At 29.1% G+C, this 21860-nt stretch overlaps 1 protein-coding gene across 2 annotated transcripts in view; it reads left to right on the top strand.

Annotated features, from left to right (window-relative positions):
• The window catches only part of LOC129910739 (uncharacterized protein DDB_G0271670), a 299705-nt gene that overhangs the window by 217149 nt on the left and 60696 nt on the right, over positions 1 to 21860 (top strand). Inside the window, exon 1 of one of the 2 annotated variants that reach the window (XM_055988234.1) lies at positions 19466 to 21313. The exons of the other annotated variant lie outside the window; for it this stretch is intronic. The gene's annotated coding sequence lies outside the window, so the exon portion shown is untranslated. Of the gene's footprint in view, positions 1 to 19465; positions 21314 to 21860 lie in introns of those variants that run through there. 2 annotated transcript variants of the gene reach the window in all.

Here is a 21860-nt window from a genome sequence, read left to right as displayed (position 1 = left end):
GCAAATTTTAGGATATGCACTAAAGAAGATTCTTGTTCATCTTAGGAATAAGTGCTAATAGGCTAATTTTTTCATTTTAATCTTTGTTTGGATATTCTTTAACTACCCTCAAAAATCTAAAAAAATCTCATGTCCGCAAGTCCTAATTTTTTTGGTTTGAAGATAAGGTGCAGATTTGAAAAAATTGAAAAACAACACTTCAGATATTTGTGTCAGATCAACATGAATAAGGTGCATTACTTTTCAGGGATGGTCAGGTTGACTTGTTTGTGAGTTTTGTTGGAATAAGTGTTAAAAAATACCTTTAAATCATGTCGCTTATGTTGGTATACATATAAAAATTTAAACTTTTCTTATTAATTTTTTAAAATCTGCACCTTATTTTCAAACCAAGAAAATTAGGACTAGCGGACATGAGATTTTTTTAGATTTTTGAGGGTAGTTAAAGAATATCCAAACAAAGATTAAAATGAAAAAATTAGCCTATTACCACTTATCCCTAAGATGAACAAGAATCTTCTTTAGTGCATATCCTAAAATTTGCCCCTCCATCAAAAAATACCATTATTTCGTAGGTATATATATTTTTTGTAATGGATTGTTTTGATTTTTAATAATGATGGATTCTGAAATCTTCATGCAAAATTTGGTTCATCTACCATAACTTTTAAGGGTTTTTCGGCAGTAAGTTTGCAACTGTTATAATAATATGAGTTGACAGATGAAAAACAGGTATAACTTTTTCCAGAGACGTCAGATTGTCTTGATTTTAGATTTTTTGGAATCAGCATTAAAAAATACCTTGAAATCATATATCATATGTGTATATAATACCATAGCCTATTTTTGCTAATTTTGAAAATCTCCATTTCGCGATTTGACCTTGAAATCGCGACAAGCGGACATGAGATTTTTCTAGACTTTTGAGATATGTTATAGAATGGCAAAAGGAAGATATTGAGCAAAAAAAATTTCTACTAACATTCATTCCGAGATTTACCCCTTTTTTCTCCTTATTTGACTGTATTAATAAGTCATTAAACTTTCAAACATGAGCAAAAAAAATTGCCATAAACTTTCAGAATAAAAACGTGTAAAAAGTTAGAAAAAAATAAATAAACCAAGATATTTAGTTTAAATACTATAAGTGGAACCATAGGGTTACCAGATCATTTCAAACTAATATCTTTCAAAATATTTTAGTTTTAAGACCTGATAACATATAAAACTAAAATTTGGTACCTATAAAGCCCATGTAAAGGGAACAAATTGGCAGAACCGTAAGTAGGTTTTTATAATAGGGTTGCCATCAGAAGTCATAAACATTTAAAAGTGAAAAACATTTTCTGTTTAGTTTAGTGTCAAATTCATCAAATTATGCAATCTACTGGGAAACCGACGAAGTTACGAATACCAGAGTTACGGGCGACAGAGTTACGAGCGTCAAAGTTACGCTAAACCGAAGTTACGAAAAACTTGAGTTACGAATTCTAAAGTTATGTTAAGCTATGACATGTGATTTTTGGGTTGGCAACAATTGCGAGGAACGATATGGAATTATGGAAATACAAACAAGAGATTAACATTTTTCTCATTGGTCAGAACTAAATGAGTAAAGCGAAAATGGGTGTTATTTAATCATGTAAAATTTTGATTGGATAGGTATAGATATACATATATGGTTTTGTTTTTGTGAGAAGATCGCAAAAACGTTGAAATAGAAAAAAAAATCATAAGTATAAGCAAGTTTGGGGGACATAATTGAAATTAACTTCTTATTTGTCCAACTAATATTGCACCTACGTATTGATATTCTCTTATTTATGTTTCCATAATTCCATATCGTTTCTCGCAATTGTTGCCAACCCAAAAATCACATGTCATAGCTTAACATAACTTTAGAATTCGTAACTCTAGTTTTTCGTAACTTCGGTTTCGCGTAACTTTGACGGCCGTAACTCTGTCGCGCGTAACTCTGTTATTCGTAACTCCGTTACCATTTCCAATCTACTATATGCTACTATATTCATAATTTTTAAAAACCGATGATTTCTTCTAAGGCAATCAGCAATTTTAACGAACACTGCCGAATGAGAATCAAAAAAATTAGCCTTGCGAACTTTTACTAATTTTTATTCTGGGTTTAGCAAGCAAAATTTCAGTTATTGATAGCAAAGTACATAAATCACAAAGAATTTAAAAATAATTATTCATTCATCAGAAAGGGGACAGAGTACTTGTTTCATATTTAACATTTTTTCAAAAAGATCCCACTGCAAACAAAGCAAGAAATACAGAAATTTATTTTTTTGTCATTAAACGAGAAAAATGCGTTTTTGTAATATTTCTGACAAGTTTTTTTTTTTTTAATATATTTTTATATTATTTTCCCAAGACTCTCTTCCTGTTTGAACAAAAAAAATCTCATTAAAAAAAACTCACTTTACCACTGCATTCCCATAAGCTGCATATCCAGCTCTAAAAAGTAGAACAACTGTGTGCAACCTCAAACGCAATCCGCATGCACAATTTCAAGGTCAACACCAGATACTCTTCCTGAATTGCCTTTATCCCTTTTTTTTTAAACAACAAAACTGCACTAGTTAACCTTGAAATAACGCATTCCCTGTCATAATGCATACAATTCACTTCCACGTCCTTGCACTTGATTTTTTCAACAAAATAAAAAAAAAAAAAAACTCGAAAAGAAGTGCATCCTGTGAAACAACTTTTTTTTTGGCAAACAAATGATTATTTTATGGATACAATGCGAAATGCATTCATTACTTATGCATCAGTAGTTGCCAGTACAAAGTAATGACAACATTATCGAAAGGGATCAAAAAGTCTTTAACAAAAAAAAAAAAAGGGTCGCAGAGAAATTCCATTAAATCCTTGTCGTTGCTATGCGTGATGATAATATGCGTGATCTACGCAAATTTAACCCTCTAAATGCAAAACTATTGCTTATGTTAATTTTTTTTATACCTCAAACTCTTAGAAGAAAAAAAATCACTTTTATAAGGGGTTTATGAAAAAGCTATAAAAAAAGAAAGACAGAAATAGAGAGAGAGCCTTAAAGGTACTTCAGAGGTGTCGCTCAATGATGTGCCATAAAGAGTTGTTGACGTCGACAAAGCTGATATCTCTCATCGTTTGGTGCGTAGATAGACAGATACTTATTTCTTCTTCTATCTACACAAAAAGGATTGAGGTTAAAATTTGTATAATCCAAGGAGTAGCTTTATAAAGATAGAGACTTATCCACCCAGTCAAGTCGTAGGTATATTAAAAATAGAATGAAGAAGAGGAGAGACGTCCTTGATGCAAGTGCGTTAGTACTTCAAAAAAGATCCTTCGGCACCATATTCCATCAGCATCATACTACATAATAAATAATAATCCTTGGATTAAATACACAAAACAACAAAAAAAAAATGTCCTTTCTAATGAGGCATTTTTTTTATATTATAAAATAAAACAAAAGTTCAAGACAACTGGACAGTTCTATAGTATCAGTATCTCATCATAACAATAAAGACTTCCTTTACTATTTTTTTTTATTCCCTATGAAGGACATAAATTTCGAAGGATATACAAATTATTATTTTGCAAAAATATGAAGCATCTCCAAAAGCCAACGACGTCTTTACGTCAGTTGGGGAGAAAACTCATTAGAAGTTGAAAAGTGGAAAATTGAAACACGACAAGAAGAAAAAAGGACCTCTCTCAAGCAACAAGCAACAACAATGGATTTATGACTATGGCGAGTCGCTGTTTACCCCCTACTTAAGCCGACCGATGAGAAAAATGATGTCTGACAAAGGTAAACTTGTAAATTAGAATATTAATAATAATATCTTGATTTCATGGAATAACCTTGAACACGATTTAATAAATTTACTGTCTGGGGAGATTGTTAAAGAAAAAAAAAAAAAAGAAGTAAATTAAAAATTAATACTGTGAAAAAAACTGAGTGAAGGTATCAGTAGGGTAAATTTAATATATTAAGTGATGGTTATGAACGATTAAATATTGTTTTTTTTGTAAGATAGATAAAAATTAAAGCTTCTTATCACAATTATCTGATTTCAGTTTGGCTTAAGATGTCACGGCAGACATATAAGCCTTAAGTATGAGCTAATTTTAACTCTTGCTAAATTTAAGGCTCATACGAGACAACAGTCCAACAGTGCGCCCTCTTTTTTGCAGCTAGATTTCCATCAAGTAGCAGAGGCGTTCGTTGAAAGCCAGTGCACCGGGGCACGACTAAATTTTGAGGCCCCTTTGATATTTGGGGCCATTTTGATAAAGAAAATATGAAAAAATAGAAAAGGACGTATTCGCCCTAATGTTTTTTTTTTTGGGCCCCTGCCCTGATATATCATTTGTTGATCGCTAAGATTATTCAAGTAACATTTTTTGGGGCCCTAAGATAAAATATAATTTTCTTTCAAAAAACCGATTTTTTGTTGGGGTGTCTGAGGTAATATTTTTTGTTTTTTTTTTTTTTTTTTTTGATGAAATTTTATGCGGCTGGCTAACCAATGCACTTTGCATTACTCTGAAGAATATATGTCAAAAATCTTATCTTTTTGCTTCGTTTATTTATTCTATAATAACACTGTGATAAAAAATAAAAATCATGTCAATTACCTAGCAGAGGTTGTAGGTATAACTGAGTACATCATATTTCGGCACTTGAAATTTTTCGTAGAACCTCAAAATTTCAAGTTATCGTCAGAAAACCGTTTTTCAATGTTTTCAGATTTCAACGATTTTTTACTCAGCAATTTTTTAGTCCATTTCAGATTTTTTTACAGTTATAAACATAAATAGAATAATAAATCTGTTTATAAAAAAAAAATTTCAAAACACAAAATGAAGCTTAAAACGGTCTCCGAACTCTAAAAAACGATGAAAAAATGTTGTACTTTGAGCATAATAAAAAAATATTTTCAAAAATAACAAGTACTCCTCTGTTTAGAACTGTAAAAACATCTGAAATTTACCAAAAAATGGCTGAGTAATCTGAAAACATTAAAAAACGGTTTTTTGACGATAACTTGAAATTTTGAGGTTCTACGAAGAATTTCAAGTGCCGAAATATGATGTACTCAGTTATACCTACAACCTCTGCTGGGTCATTTCCAAAGTAATTGACGTGATTTTTATTTTGTAACACAGTGTAATTGGGCCAAAAATCCAAAATCGAGTTTGGACACTGTAGTTTCAGTTTAACCGTTTACCGTTTTTAGTATACTTCATATAGTTTAAACTAGGTTTCGCTGGCCAAATAATTGTTTTTATCAGATTTTAATTATTGTACAATATTCAACGTATTTGTAAGTATAACGGTAAATTTCTGAATTTTTAATGTGCTAAAAATTGAGATTTGCTTTGGTGGAAATATTGGTTTTCCCCTAAAAATTTACTACTGCACCGATAAAAGTCATGATCGTTAATTTGACAAATATAAATTGGTTGATCACAAACGTTTTTTTTTTCTTCAAAAAAAAAAAAAAAAATAAATAATAGTACCTTACCTACGCAACTAGCTTATAATAGATTTTGACCTAGATATGATATGTACAGATAAGTAAGTCTGAAGGTGAGGAAACTTAACTAATTTTTTTTTTTGTCAAAATATTGCATAGAGACAATTAAAACAAAAATAGCCTTGTCATCCTTCTGAAAAAATATTTGCAATCAAAAAATAATAAATAATACATTTTCAAATATTGACAATTTAAATAAAGTCAAGTGACACGAAAAAAAACTTGAGTCTACAAAACAACTTTTCTAGGAAAACCCAAAAATTTATTTTTTTTTTTTTTGTGTTTTTATTTAATATGCCTTACCTCAATTTTGTATCACACACCTTTGTTACCTTATCATGTGTCAATACAATGTTGGCATGCTTTTTCACATTTGACATTATTATATGTTTTGAAAATATATTTTTACTAACGCTTTCAAGTTCAGTTCGAAGTCTATGTTTGACTATATGTCATAAATGACCTCAGTAATAACTGTATAATATGCTATTTAATATCACAATCGCTAAATAAACAAAAAAAAAATATAAATATACCTACTAGACTAGACATTCATTAAACAATCTGTTAAAATGACAAATATGTAGGTAAGTACATAAATACAAGTCGGAGGCGTTGTTTGTTTATCTTTTTGTGTGACACATATCGTCTGCGGCCCGGATGGGGTGGTTTATAATGAGTTTTCAATCATATATTATGAAAAACCTTGAGAAATGGTTTTTGTTCAAAGTTCGTTAAATATGAGGTCTTTGGAACAGTTTTTCTGTTTAAATCTAAAATAAAAGAAGGTGACTCAGTAGACAGACAACAAAAAAAAAAACTTGTTCATATTTTTGTGTTTTTTTTAACTTTATCGACAAAGTTCGATGTTCTCTTTTTCTTATCAGAATTTATTGGTAATTGAACTTCTCCCTACGCAACAAGATCGGAAATATAATATATTGATATTTGATTAAGTTTTTTTTGCAAAACTACACCCGCATCATTTTTAATCAGCCTTATTGATATAATATAGTTTTGCATTTTATGTCACATGACTAAATTGTGCCAAGGTAGGTATTCAAGTTTTATAAACCTTAACCATCTTTGGGTTCCTAAAAATCAGTTTCAAAAAGAGCTATTATGTTTGGATTTTGAGGTTCTTTGAACCTGGCTAAAGAATAATTAAACGATGCATCAATACCAATCATAATTTTTGACGATTCATCTATAAACGTCCTAAAATCTTGCTTTTTATTAACACAAAAAAGTTTTTTTAATATTATTATTAAAAAACGGTAGTGAAAAAAAAGAATTTTTTTTAACAAGAATTTTGAATTTTTTTAATTGTTAAATGGATTTTTTTTATATTAAAATTTTCAAGGATTTTCCAAAAAAATAAAACATAAAATTGGGTATTCAGTTTTAAATGCAGTGTTAATCTACAGATAATTCTGCAAATCAAAAATTCAAAGATTCGTTTTGAAAATATGACTTTTTTACAAAATTTTTCGAACAAATTTTTTTGTTGAAATTGGTTAGTTTTTTATGAGAAATCCGAGTAAAAATAAAAATTGATTCAAAATATAAAAAAAAATCCGATGATAAGTAGATTCAAACTCGCGTAGATTCGAAATGGTACGGACGTGTTGTTATGGAAGTTTCAGCTGCAGGTGTGTACTTTATTTAATAAATATATTTATTGCATTTGAAGCTTTAATTTATTGTAAAATGAATTTATTTTAAATGCAAGTAGAAAGGCAATTTTTTTATATTTTTCTGCTTTTTTAATGGACATTTTGTGATATCATTCGGTGCTATTCGGTTACATTTTTGGTATCATATTAAAGAGGAAGATGTCAAAAAGCAAAAACCCGTTAGTGTCCGTCTAGCTTTTATCGTTTTTTATAGTTTTGTGAAAATTATTTACTGTCTAGTTAAAAAAAAAAATGTTTGGACGTATTGATATTTTATTATCAATTAAACTAATATAACCGTGACATTTTAACTATCAAATATTTATTGATATTGAAAAATATTAGAATTCACTATTTCTTTTTTCAGTGTATGCCTACAATCCAAAATAATTTATTTATACCTAGATTCATTAGAAAAAAGGTTTATTACTGTTAAACAGTGGTTTTAGTCAAGTACAACTTTATTAAGCGAAAAAAATTCTCACAAGCGGTTTTTGAAGGTAAATACCCCTATGTGCGGCGGTTGTGCGGTGTGGTTAAGAAATTGTTGATCATGGTGCGGTTGTGGTGCGGCCGCGGTGCGGTGGTTTGGACAATTTTGATCATGGTGTAGATGTACTGCGGCGGTAGTGCAGCGGCTTAGACATTTTTGATCATGGTGTAGATGTACTGCGGCGGTGGTGCGGCGGTTTAGAAATTTTTACTCTGGAAGTCAGAATACTAGAAAACGACTCTATCGAAAAACTGAAACAAAACATTGCAAACAAAATAGGAGAGAGAAGGGTTAAAACCGATACAATAATAGTATAGAGATGATTCTGGTAACTCTCGTTGGTAGCTCGATGTTGTAAATGAGCAGTGACTTTTCAGAATGAAAATATAATCATGTTTAGTTTTTCTTAAAACTAAGTTTGCATGCAGTTTTGTTTTCTCCATAATCCAAAGCCCTTGGAAATCGACCACCTAGTTTATAGAGGCTGAATTTGATCGACCGTACGTACAAGAAGTTGTGTAAAATATACAATGCATTGGTGATTTTTTTTTCTTCAAATTAAAAAATAGTGATAGTCGTTTTTAGACCCCACTTTATCTAAGACTGAGGTTTATCCAATGTAATTTGAATAGGAAAAACTTCAGTCTTTCTTAGAAGAAGCTTAGACAGTGTCTATGAACATGGCCCATTATTTATATCTTAATAGTTAAAGGTAAGTCACTATGGTGTATACGTAGCATTTTGCTCTATAGAAAAACTTAAAACAATTAATATACATTTTGTATTTAAACTATTAAAATAAACTTTATATGTAGGTACATATGTATACTAGGGCATTTGTTATTTAGGTTTTTTCGGGAATCAAGTTCCTAAGTGGAAAAACTGTTTGTAAATAATAAAGCCTAAATGTAAAAATTTTGATGAGGTTCTATTCTACATATATTAAAAACCCTTTTCAAAAAGGTATAAACCATTTTTCTAGGACTAGGGGTTTAGTCAGGACATGTAATTCTTTTTTCAATTTTTACATTTAGGCTATATTTGAGGGAAATACAAGTTAGAGGGATTTATTTAATATTTTTTCTTCAAAATTGTTCATTAAAAATGGTGAAAAAGTTCGACTAAGAGGGAAATTCGACTTAGAGGGAGTCGACTGTATTTTGAACTGGGATGTTGTATAATTTTTTAACACTTTTTTGTATTTTTGTACACCATGTCGTATTACTTTTCGGTCGTTAATAGAATTATCTAGTAGGAACCATCTTCAAAATACGCCAAGAAAGGTTTCACATTCGCTCGAGAATATGGCCATAATTTTGTACTATTTGAATTTGGGCACACTCCTTCTTATTTATTTCTCGCAGCTTTTGTATCGCTTGCTCTAAATCAATCGAGTTTAGAAATTTCGATGGTATTTTTTAAAGTTAAAAGATCCTTCCAAAAAATTTCAGAACAAAATTTTACAAACATTTAGGGTCAATTTATTGAGCCTCCATTAAATTTTGAAATTTATCGTTTTAGTTAACAGCGTCGTTAAATTGACGCCTATGAATATACGTCATTAAAAATTCATTTAATTCACTCTACTTTAGTTAAAGTCTTTTCTTTTAATGGAAACTTTAAATTTAAAACTCCATTAAAAATATCCTAGGGAATTTTTAGTTTTTGAAAAATTAAACTGTCAAAAGCAGAAATTTGTCAAATCAAATCTTTTTAAATTTGAAGGTTTGAGGGAAGGAAAAACAATACAAAAAACATAAGAGCTATGGCCCGTAAGTATTTTGGAGCCGTAAAACGCCAGGCGAAAGCACACAGACGAGAGTAACGATATACCATCAGTGGTAACCAAAGACTGTTACAATTGCAATGTTTTGGGATGATTACATTATGCAGCATCTCAACCCTGATTAGTTTTACCTCGTGATTCTTTTAAAGTGGAGAAAATTATCTAGTTGCTGGTAGATTTATTACTATATGTGCTTCTTCTGCACTCGGCGAAGTAGATGAGAAAAATCTTAAATGAAGTGTTGTCTATTTAACTCTCACAGTCATACACATAGAAAAAAATTTCTGAAGAGCCGTAGGCATTTTAAGTTGTAACTTATTTATGGAAGAAATACCTATGAATAAATACCTATGTCCCTACAAAAATATTCTATTCTGGACTGTTACACATAACTACATAATTTTTGTTTTTGTTTTAATGATTTCTGAGCTTATTTCACGAACAATTTAAAAAAAAATCAAATAATATTAGATGAAATGACATTTGACGCTAACGGAGAGTGAATAAATAGAAATCCTTTTTTAAACCTCCATTTGCTCTAAAAATCCCTCTTAAAAGGTCGAATTTGGCTTTTTAACTAAAAAGACTTTTAAATTTAATGCTCAATTAGTTAATGATGTCAAACTTCAAAAAAATCCTTAACAGAGACTGAATTAAACGAATTTCGTTTTTAATTTTAAAATTCCCATTTTTAATAACGATTTAAGTTTAATGGAGAGTCAATAAATTGGGCCTTACTCAAATTTTTCAATCCCACTTCGAAGCAACTTCACGAATAGCAGCGTGTCTTGAATGTTTTACAATTGCTCGACAATGTCGCGTCATTTCTCATTTCCCTGATGCCAACAAATATCCTTTACCACAAAGTCATTCATTAGTCTCTGTGTCACCATAATCATAAAATTTAAGTACACCAATCGATATCACTACTATACTTCCACGAAAAAAACAAGCCTCCTTGAAGGTGGTTCCATAATGACAGCGCAACCATTGACCACAAAACCAGATCGCGCACATAAAATGTTTATGTTTTTGCTCACGGACGTGTTATGAGTGTCGCCATGAATGTACATCGCCGTTGTCATCGTCGGCGGCGTCATCGTCGTCGGTCGTCGTTAGTCGCCGCCGCCGTGCTACTGTGTTCCGTGAAACACACCTAAATTTATCCAAAGCCCAACTATATTCCCTGGCGCATTAGGTACATACGCGCTTGCCTACAACATGTGGCTTGTGCATGTCCAGTACGATGAAAGTTTATTATAATTTTTTTTTTCCTTATTTGAAAAGGATCATCAGAGATCGATCGGTCTTGCCAGAGTGGCGACCAAATTTATGTTGATACCTACTTAGGTACATGCTGTATGGTTGTCCCGATTTCTATATACCTTAACCAACAACTGTGGTGGTGCCGTGGCATGCAACACAGTTTTCTTGTCTAATTGGCTGCTATTATGGCGGGCGGTGAGCGGTGCTATTTGGTGGTGGAGGTGCTGCTGGTGTCGGTGCGGTTGTCATTTAGTGGCGTCAGCTAAGAATTCATGTGTCGGTTTTGGTTGGTATATAGAAAACCAGTTGATATGGTGCATTCAGCTGAACCACTTATTTGAGGCAGTGACTGAGATTTTAGCTAAGTTGACATGACGATGTCTCATTTGGAGCTGTCGTTAACGTCATGAAAGTAATTAATTTCGAAACAGAAACTTGACACAAAACGGAGTGTTCCTAATCGGATCTTATGTCGAGTTGTTTTTTCTATTTATCAAGGCAGCAAAATGTACTTAAATTGAACTGTCAAAAGGAGCTAGAAGCTTCCATATAAATTGATCTTAATTTTCCATACAATTTCGGATTTTTCATGTTTACAAAATTGACTGTTTCCAAAACTTTAAAAACTAAACACACATGTAAAGAAGAAAAGTAAAGTTTCTTAAGTTTATTTGAGCATTTTATTAATAAATATCATCAAAGCATAGGAAAATTAGAATAAAATTAAAAAATAAAATTTTTTTTTTTTTAAATTGATTTTAAGGAAAAATGTATTACCAAGGTATTTGATAACGTCTTATAAATCAATACCAGGGTAGCATCCACGAAAAAGTGAGATAACAGTAAAATAATGTCCTATTTTTCAACACATTCTTTCTTTTGCTCTAGAGCAGATATGAATTTAATTTAATTTTATTGAGTATTGATAATATTACCTTTCATTTGATATATCACACATATCGGTACTATTACAAGCTACACAATGTAAAATTAAAAAAAACTTCAGAAATACCTCAAAACACCGGTGGAGATCTGTCATGACCAGCCACTAGTATGGGAAGTACCGTATTCTCAGTTTGAAATTTCGACTTTTTGCGCATTGTAAAAATTTAAAAATGTTTAAATATTTGGCTTTTTAATGGTAAAATTTTTTTGTAAGCTTTGTTATGTTTGTTTGACATAAATAAACGCTTCAATTGACTCATTTTAAACAAAAGCACACATCCTGTTTTCTTACGACGTTATCACGTAAAATCATCGTCCGTCAACCGGCTTTACAGACAACCACTTTTTTTTATTGAACAAAATCATATTGTTTTTTTGGAAAATCAATTTTTCGAAACGGTTAAATGAATTCTTTCGAAACTTTATTTGTACTATTTGTTTGTAATAGATACATCTATTATTTATTTCTTTTGAATGTCATACCAATTAAAGTTTTGGTTGAAATTTTTTTTATATGCACATTAGGGTGGGTCAAAAAAATCGAAATTCTTTTTTTTTAATTGGTACTCCGAAAAATCGATTGCTAGACCCCTCTAGAATATACACACCAAATATGAGCTCTTTATATTAATGGGAAGGTCCTCCGCTTTGTAATTTTCCATTTATACATCAAGCTTCTACTAAAAAAAAATAATTTTTTTATTAATTGACTTTTTAGCAAATTTCTTTTCATATTCTTGTAGGAAATTGAACGCTCTACAAAAAAGGCCTCATACACTTTTTTCGTTTATCTAACCGTTGAATAGATATTTGAGGTCCAAAAATCGAGAAAATCTTTAAAAATTCGTTTTTTGTTCTTAATTTTGTAACAAATTGAAAAATTATAATGATCAAACGCGCAAGACATATTCTTGTTGAAAATTGATTGCTCCCCAAAAAAGGTCTTATTAACTTTTTTCATTAATCTAACCATTCTAAAGATATTCGAGGTCAAAGTTAAAAAAAAATATAAGAACATTTTATATTTTTAAAAAATTTCTTATTCACTGAAACCTCATTATTTTCAAATTAGCAAGTTATATTCTTGTAGGGGCTTAAACGTTCTACAAAAAATTCCTTGGAATGAAATTGATTGCTTTAACCGTTTAGAAGATATTCGTATCCAAACCAATGCTCACTGATTTCAATAGTTTTCTTATGACTCGTATGCATTGCGATTTGGATACGAATATCTTCTAAACGGTTAAAGCAATCAATTTCATTCCAAGGAATTTTTTGTAGAACGTTTAAGCCCCTACAAGAATATATCTTGCTAATTTGAAAATAATGAAGTTTCAGTGAATTAGAAATTTTTTAAAAATATAAAATGTTTTTATATTTTTTTTTAACTTTGACCTCGAATATCTTTAGAATGGTTAGATTAATGAAAAAAGTTAATAAGACCTTTTTTGTGGAGCAATCAATTTTCAACAAGAATATGTCTTGCGCGTTTGATCATTATAATTTTTCAATTTGTTACAAAATTAAGAACAAAAAACGAATTTTTAAAGATTTTCTCGATTTTTGGACCTCAAATATCTATTCAACGGTTAGATAAACGAAAAAAGTGTATGAGGCCTTTTTTGTAGAGCGTTCAATTTCCTACAAGAATATGAAAAGAAATTTGCTAAAAAGTCAATTAATAAAAAAATTATTTTTTTTTAGTAGAAGCTTGATGTATAAATGGAAAATTGCAAAGCGGAGGACCTTCCCATTAATATAAAGAGCTCATATTTGGTGTGTATATTCTAGAGGGGTCTAGCAATCAATTTTTCGGAGTACCAAATCAAAAAAAAAATTTTCGATTTTTTTGACCCACCCTAATGCACATACAATTATTTTTTTTCAAATTCTAAAATTTGTTTTTTTTTTTCGATATTTTTGATTCTAAGGACTAGTTTTCCGAAAAGAAATGATTAAATAAACTGAATCATAATTTTTAAGTCGGGTACAAACCCATCAACTAATCTTCATATTCCGGAGATAATTTGCTTTAGTTACTCCAAAAATATATCAACTTAAACAATAAATTAAATTTTAATTTTGCATTGAAAATGATTTCCAGTCAAGAACGTGCTATTTCTTTTTTATTTTTATTTTTATTTTTATTTTTATTTTTATTTTTATTTTTATTTTTATTTTTATTTTTATTTTTATTTTTATTTTTATTTTTATTTTTATTTTTATTTTTATTTTTATTTTTATTTTTATTTTTATTTTTATTTTTATTTTTATTTTTATTTTTATTTGTATTTTTATTTTTATTTTTAATTTTAATTTTATTTTTATTTTTATTTTTATTTTGATTTTGATTTTGATTTTTATTTTTATTTTTATTTTTATTTTTATTTTTATTTTTATTTTTATTTTTATTTTTATTTTTATTTTTATTTTTATTTTTATTTTTATTTTTATTTTTATTTTTATTTTTATTTTCATTTTTATTTTTATTTTTATTTTTATTTTCATTTTTATTTTTATTTTTATTTTTATTTTTATTTGTATTTTTATTTTTATTTTTATTTTTAATTTTATTTTTATAAAAAAATCTGTTTTATTAAATTGTTTCTTTTAAAAATCAAAGTTTTGAAAAAATAAAAAACAAAATTAGATACTAATTTAGTTTTCAAAATGCTCTTAATGCTCTTATTTATGGTAGCTATGAGGAAACAATAAAGTGACACAGTATTTAATTATTATTTCAACACTAGATATGTGTGCTTTTAATTTATTTTTTTAACAGTTTAATCTCATAATCAACTAAATGGAATGAATGCATACATTTTCTTGAAGTTTTGTTCAGATACATTTTTCGAATTTTCAAAACCATGTATGTAGTTAATTTTACATGCCTAATTTTAAAGGGGATGCTAATGAAACTTTTTTTGAGCAATTCAAATTTTCGCGAAAGATTTTTATTAATCTTGGTGTATTTACATGACGTTATATTTGGACTTACATATTTAAGTAGAACTGCATTTATGTTTTTTTTTTTTTTTTTTCAAATGATTCAGATACCATTAAAACTTAATGAGAAATTTTCAAAAATGTCAGTCAAGCCATTTTTGAAATGAATAGAAACATCTAAACAGAACTAAAAATGCAGTTTTATTAAAACTACTCAAAGATTAAAGTATATACCAAGCTGGGTAACAATCCTTAAATCCATTTTCAGAAGATTTTAGTAATTCAATCGTTCATTTCAAAAACCACTTAAGTCACACAGAATAGATCTTGAAGTCAATAAAAACTGTTTCATTCACAAATAAAATGAGATTTTAGACATTTGTATGGGCCTAAGATTCCAATATTATATTAGCTAAAAAAAAAATCATATAAAACCTATTTTATTTGGGAATAAAATAGTTTTTTTTGTCATCTTGTTTTTAATTTTCTCATCTTGTTATTCCAAGAATCAGGAAAAAAGTTATTAAACGTTTCTTCCCTCCAAGGTATACTAACAACTAACAAATCCATTATTTCAATATTATTTATTTGTTATTGCCTACATTTTATTTTTCAAACTAAATTAATATACCATACAAATTCACTAAGTTGTGACATTTTCCACACATTGTATCTTTTTCCGATAAATCGAAGTTTCTTTAGAAATTATTTCCATTTTGTTCTGAACTTTGATTTTTTAAGGAATCTGTTTTTCACTTTTTTCTTGGAATAAGTAACGTTTTTCTATTATATTTTTTAATTCAAAATCATCATAAGGTATTGAAGAAACCGCACCATAATCCACTTCCTGAAAGGCTAACTGAATTCTTATTGTTCGAAAAGAGTTAAGCTCCAATGCACTATTATATACTTTTCTTTTTTTTTTACATTATTTTTATATTACAGCAAAAATGCATTTCCTTCATTCATTCCATCATTCGAATATGCTCATGTTCATAAAATGGTTAAAAAAAACTCCCTTTTATTCCTATTCATCTCGAAATGATTTTTATAATTTTTTTTTTTTTGTATTTTTCTCACTCTTTGTATTTTTGCACAATCGTTTCGTCATAAATTACAGAAAAACACCATTCAAGCATAACGACTACACATATTTTCTTGCACATTCATCCCTGACCTGGAAATAAAGCTACTTTGATAAATTACGAGCATAGATTGTATACAAGTAGTGAATGTGTCTGCTCCGCGCTAGAGATTTGCAAAGACCTAAAGCCAAAGCCAGCCACCATCATCATCATCATCATCATATCGCCATCATCTCAGAATCTCCAGCAGCACATTCATTGTTGTTCTTGTGTGTATATAGAAAATTGTATATCCTCATTTCTAAAGACACAGAGAGGTTGGAGAATTAATGTGAATTTTCATCTCAAAGACGTGAAGAATGAAAATGACATGGAAATCATTTCAGATTTTCAAAACGTGCAATCATCTTTCATTTTAATGCATTTGACATTCAGTTTTTTTGTAAAATTAGTTAAAGCATCTTGATAGATTTAGACACCAAAACCATCATAACAATAGATTTTTGAATTCAACTTGAAATGTCCTTACAAAACATGACATCCTTCAGGGTTCAAAATATTCCCAAAAACCGAATTAAAAATCTTCAAAATTTTATCCTATTAACACCAAAGATATTAATCGCATGAGAGATAATGTTCCCAGGGAAGAAAAAAAAATTCCAAAAATGGTCCTTCGACCCGAAACCGGTTACGGAACTTCACCTCAAAAATATACACAAATCCCAAGGGAATCTATTGATAGACATTCAGGAAGTCAGTCATTTTTTTAAACCACCCCATGAGACACGCACAAGTTTGTATATTGAAAATTTGAGATGAATCTATTCTCTCTCATCAGATAAAAATTCATTTTGAATGAATTGAGCAAAAGTAACCACAACAACGCAGGAAGAGTAATTTTCACTCCAGCCAGAATCAGACCCAGACATGCGAGACAACAAAAATCATAACAAAAGTAATTTTTCAATTTTTTTTTTTTTTAATTTTTTTTATTTGTTGTATTATGCTGCGCATGACGTTTTTTTAATTGTCCTTTTCTAAGAGAAAATCTAAGAGATATTTGAAGGAGAAAAAGGGGTATTTTTTGAGAACGGGGAAATTATGTAGTTTTACTTTTTTTTAGCGAAAAAAAAAGCTTTTGTCTCAATTCGATCGATATTTTTATCATTTCCTTATGAACAAGTGTTCGTTTTTTTTTTTTTTGTGGCAATTTGAAGTCGGTTTGAAAATTTGTATTATTTTTTTTTATCTAAAAGCTTACAAGTGGTCTATGAGAACGTTACCAGATAAACAAATATTCAGAACTAAGGAAAATTGAGCTTTTCAAAAAATTTATTCAAGAATGAATTTAAGTTTTAAGAAAATGGCTGTAATTCAAGATACATAGATTAAAACCTTCAGTCAAAAACGATTACAAAAATTTTTTTAATTTTTCGCTCGAGAAACAAATCATTAATTTACTTATAAGAATGACAAATTCTCTCTAGAAACTATAGGTATTATTTTTTATTCTTTACATTTTAAAGATATTTTAATTTACTATAATATTTCATCAGAATTTATTTTTTTTTATTAGAATTTAATTTTCGATTTATTTCATCTTGTAAAAAAAATAAATTTCTTATCATTGCCATAGAAACAGTTATTTTTTCATTTTAATAAGGGCATAAAATGTTATCAGTAGGAAATCCGGTGTCAAAGATGACACACGGTGGCGTGGGTGTTGATTTATTATAAATACTGAGGTGAAAGATAAGTTGATTTGTGTAGGTACTTTGTGTTCAACATTTCACAGTCTGTGTCTGGTCTAATTTTGAAGATGATAAAAGAAACTGATTTTAATTTTTATGACACAATATGAGATAGCGGCTTGACTTGAAATTAAATTAATTGAAGAAATCATGCGGAATCTTTGTAAAATAAAATTATTAAATTCTTCATTTCTTTTTCTTCATTCCGATTTATTTTCTCAATTTTGCACTGTTTTGTACAACTTACATATAAGTAACATTAAGTTCTCATAAATTTTCACGTTCATTATGAAATCTAAAATACATTAAAAAAAAGTTAAAAATAGTTTGTTTTTTGTAATAGTACGTATACGCCACAGTGAACTTTAAAAAAAAAATGTTTTTAAATGCACAGAAAGTATGGCAATACTTTATGACATGTCGCCATGTCACTTTGAGATGTGACACATTTTGCACCGTCGCACAGTGGTTCCATTTGTATGAGAAGTGCGGTCAAAACTCTAATTTTAAATTTAACTGATGGAAACTAAATTAAATTATTAAAAAAGTAATTATTGGAAAAAGTCGATTTTTGATTTTTTTTTAACTGAAGTCAGAAGTCAGCAATAGTCTATTTAACAAATCGGTGTTTGTTGACTTCCTTGATATTTGTCTGGTTTTTTTATTTTTTTTTTGAACGGAAAAACTTCACATCTTTGTTTTTGCCTTCAGCTATCTCCTCCGTAAATTAGCCTATAGGCAATATAGAATATTTCACTATTTGACCGCCATGAATTAAAACCTTGTGCACTGAAGCTGGCAATGGGTACCAGGGATACTCTGCAACGATTTCTCGGGCTGTTTCTTGAGTGTACTAAAAATTTTCGGCATTTTTTGCATAAAAGGTTGCCAAAGTTTTTAAAATGACAGCACATCTTTCTATAATCGACTATTTTACTCCAGTTATTTGTGAAGATACAGATGGGTTTACGAAAAATCTGCCTGCAGTATTTCCATCCTTACCTACACCTTGTTTCAGCTTGTCAAAACGCAATCTTGCTTAACTCCCATTGATGTCTTAAACTCTTCGTGATTTTTCATCTTCTTCAGGGATGTCAAATTAAGAATTTTATGAAGCAGCTGTCTTTGCAATAATACAAATTTACTTAATTAAAACAATAAAACCGTTATCATTTCATAATATCAATCTGGCAATGCTTTAATAAATGCAATCCAGCAAACTGCATCACTGTCAGCTAAAATTCAAGTAAACGATGCTTTTGTCGATAAAAACAAAACACTCTCGCGCGAATTTCCCCTCTCCAAAATAGTACTTTATATTTTATATCTCTCTAAAATTCTCTAAGTTTTTCAGTTATTCTCTTTCTCGCGTTCTCTCTCTTCTAATCAACTCTCTCTCTCTATGAGAAAAAATGTGAATTCCAATTGCGGTGAATGCAAGCTTATATCGATTTAATCACCCAAATCGCCAATGCACAACAGAGACCACACTATATCGTCTGCATGGCTTTTTTTTCTCCACTTAACATGTGGTTGTCTGGTTGTCACCGTCGTTGCCACTATGTCTCTGCATCGCACAAAATAATTCCGTCATCCACCAGACAGCTTTTTCACAAAACGAGCGAGCGAGTGAGACACAATAATACACACACAACGAGATTTAGTACCGAGACTGAACGGACCACAAAAAAAAAAAATATTACAAAAACAAAAATCACAAAAAAAACACCACCAAAGAAAAAATAGCTTTAACTTCACTACAACAGCAAGCAAGCACAGTGCACAGCCACTGTGCGACGACGCTATCACCCGCCATAATTTTTATCTCCATTTCTGCCAAACTGAGTGTTTTTTTTTTTTTTTCTGTTGAACTTTTTTTTTTTTTGTATTTCTTCTTCGTCGTATGTTTGCTTGTGCCTTTATCCACGACAACGACACGACGACGCGCTTTCGTTGGAATTAAAAAAAAAAAAAATCCAACCACAGCGACAGCACAGAGCTAGCTAGCAAGCAAGCACTCTAAAAGCCGTCTCCGTCTGTCGGTTTTCAGTTGCTCGGCAGACATCCAAGTGAGCGCATTTTTTCTTTTAAAAAACGGGACATGACACCGCTTTCCGTTTTGTTTTTGAGTTTTTCTTTTATTTTTTCTACATTTTTGACTTTAACAAAAAGAAACATTTCCATCACGACGCTAACGCCGCCATAACTATTTTTTTTCATCGAAAATCATAGTTAAAATAAACAATATGTCATGTTAATATGAATAAAAGTCAGTGTTAAAATATACTAGATACCGTTAATTTGTTTGTTCATTCTATATATTCTGACAGATAAAACAAAATATCATGAATTGTCAAAATTTGGATTAAAAATTTAAAAAAAAAAAAAAAAAAAAACAGAAAAAACAAGAAAAAAAAATAATCGTGAGATATTTTTAATTCAGCAATCGAAAATAGAACACACTCTACGCCTCTCATATTTGCTGATTAATAATAATTTTAACATATTTTATGTCAATTTAGTAGCCGTCGTCGTTATTTGTCGTCTTCTTCGTCGTCACAAGAGCTTGGCAGTCTCTATATAATTTTCGTCGGTTTTTTTTAGTCGATAAATGTCATCACAGCGTTGTTTTTCCACACACAAAAATTGTTTACAATCTATCTTTTTCGTTGTCGTCGTCGATTGTGTCGTCGCCATTAAAATAAAATAAAAACACAGAAAAAAAAAACTATTCACAATAATATAAAGCCCGTTAGAGAATTATTTTTTTTTTATTAAAAAACAAAAAAAAATATCTACGAATTCTTGAAAAAATCACTCTGATCAACAAAAATATTTATTATTTTGCTTACGTTCCTTTGAAAAATAAATCATTCCTAAATAAACACACACACACACATACATAAAATATATGCACACACATACGCATATATACAAACCAACAACATGAAAAGCAGCAGCAGCAGCACCATTTTGTAAATGTCACTTGAACTGTCATCAACAATACCAACCAGCAGCATCACATACAGGAAGCCCCTTAACATAGAAAAATAAAAAATAAATTCAGTTATTTAACTGATAAGCAAAACATATAATTCACAGTGAATCAATATCAATAAAAAAAAAACTCAAATAAAGGAAAAAAAATCTATATGTCGCGTCCTTTTTAGCAGAGATACTACTCAGTGCATTCATCTGTCATAAATTAATAAAACTCTGTTTACACTGACAGTGCGGAGCAACACAAAACAAAAAAAATAATAATTAGAAGAAAAAAAAAGCCAAAGATCGTCTCATAACTCAGCAAGGCGTTAAGAAAAAAAATAATAATATAATTCAAAATAGAAAAATTAATCAACACACCGCCACATTTGTGTGTATTATGAGCGAGAGAAATTTTTTGTGATCATTTAATAAAAAAAAAAATTGTTTTCATTCACAAAAATAAAGAAAAACAAGTGGTTTTATAAAAAAAAATTTACTTGCTATTGTGAATTTCAATTTAAAAAAAAAAAAAAGAAAAATTAGTCAATTTTTTTTCGTGTAAAATTAAATTTTTTTCTGCTAAATAAATTTATTTAAAAAAAAAAATTAAGTGCAAGATAATTATAATTAAATTAATTTTTTTGTTCTTTTTTTTGGTAATAAATCGAATTGGTTTTTGCTTAAAAAAATAAATTAATAGTGATTAAAAGTTATTTAAAAATAATAGTTAAATATTTAAAAAAAAAAAAAATACATACTAGAGAAAAATCACATCACCAAAAGTGATCGATCAACATCGGAAGTAATCATCCTGTCAAATTTGTAAGTTTTTTTTTTTATATAAATAAATTAATGTTAATTTTAAGAAAAAAAAATTAAAGCAAAACAAATAATCATTGTGAATTGTATACATTTACGGTTTAAGTTAGATTTTTTGTTCGAATAAATTTTTTTAGGAATCATTGCTGAGTGAAATTTAATTTTTGTTTTATTTTTTTAAACTAGTTCTTCTGAACTTTCTTTGATATATTTTAAGTGTATGTCAAAAATGCATAAAATTAAAAAACAAAAAAAAAAACAATTTTTAAGTATATGGTGGTTTAAGCCCATAAAGACTAGTAGTTAACAAAAACAATGTAGGTGTGACTGTAAAAAAAAATTCCTATAATTTGGGCTGAAATCTGTCTTATTCAAAAGCATTTCTACCGATTTGAATTATAATATTTTTGTGTGTAGTAAAAAAAAATATTTTTTTTGAACCGTTATAAACTGTTATTCCTTCATTTCTCACTTTTCTGACCCATAAGCTTTACCTTTATTTCTGACGCATGAATAAGTTATTCTACCGATTTGAAAAAAAAAAAAATAT

Source organism: Episyrphus balteatus, chromosome 2 (assembly GCF_945859705.1).
Source record: "Episyrphus balteatus chromosome 2, idEpiBalt1.1, whole genome shotgun sequence".
NCBI classification, from domain to species: Eukaryota; Metazoa; Arthropoda; class Insecta; order Diptera; family Syrphidae; genus Episyrphus; species Episyrphus balteatus.
This window is presented reverse-complemented; position numbering and strand designations above follow the sequence as displayed.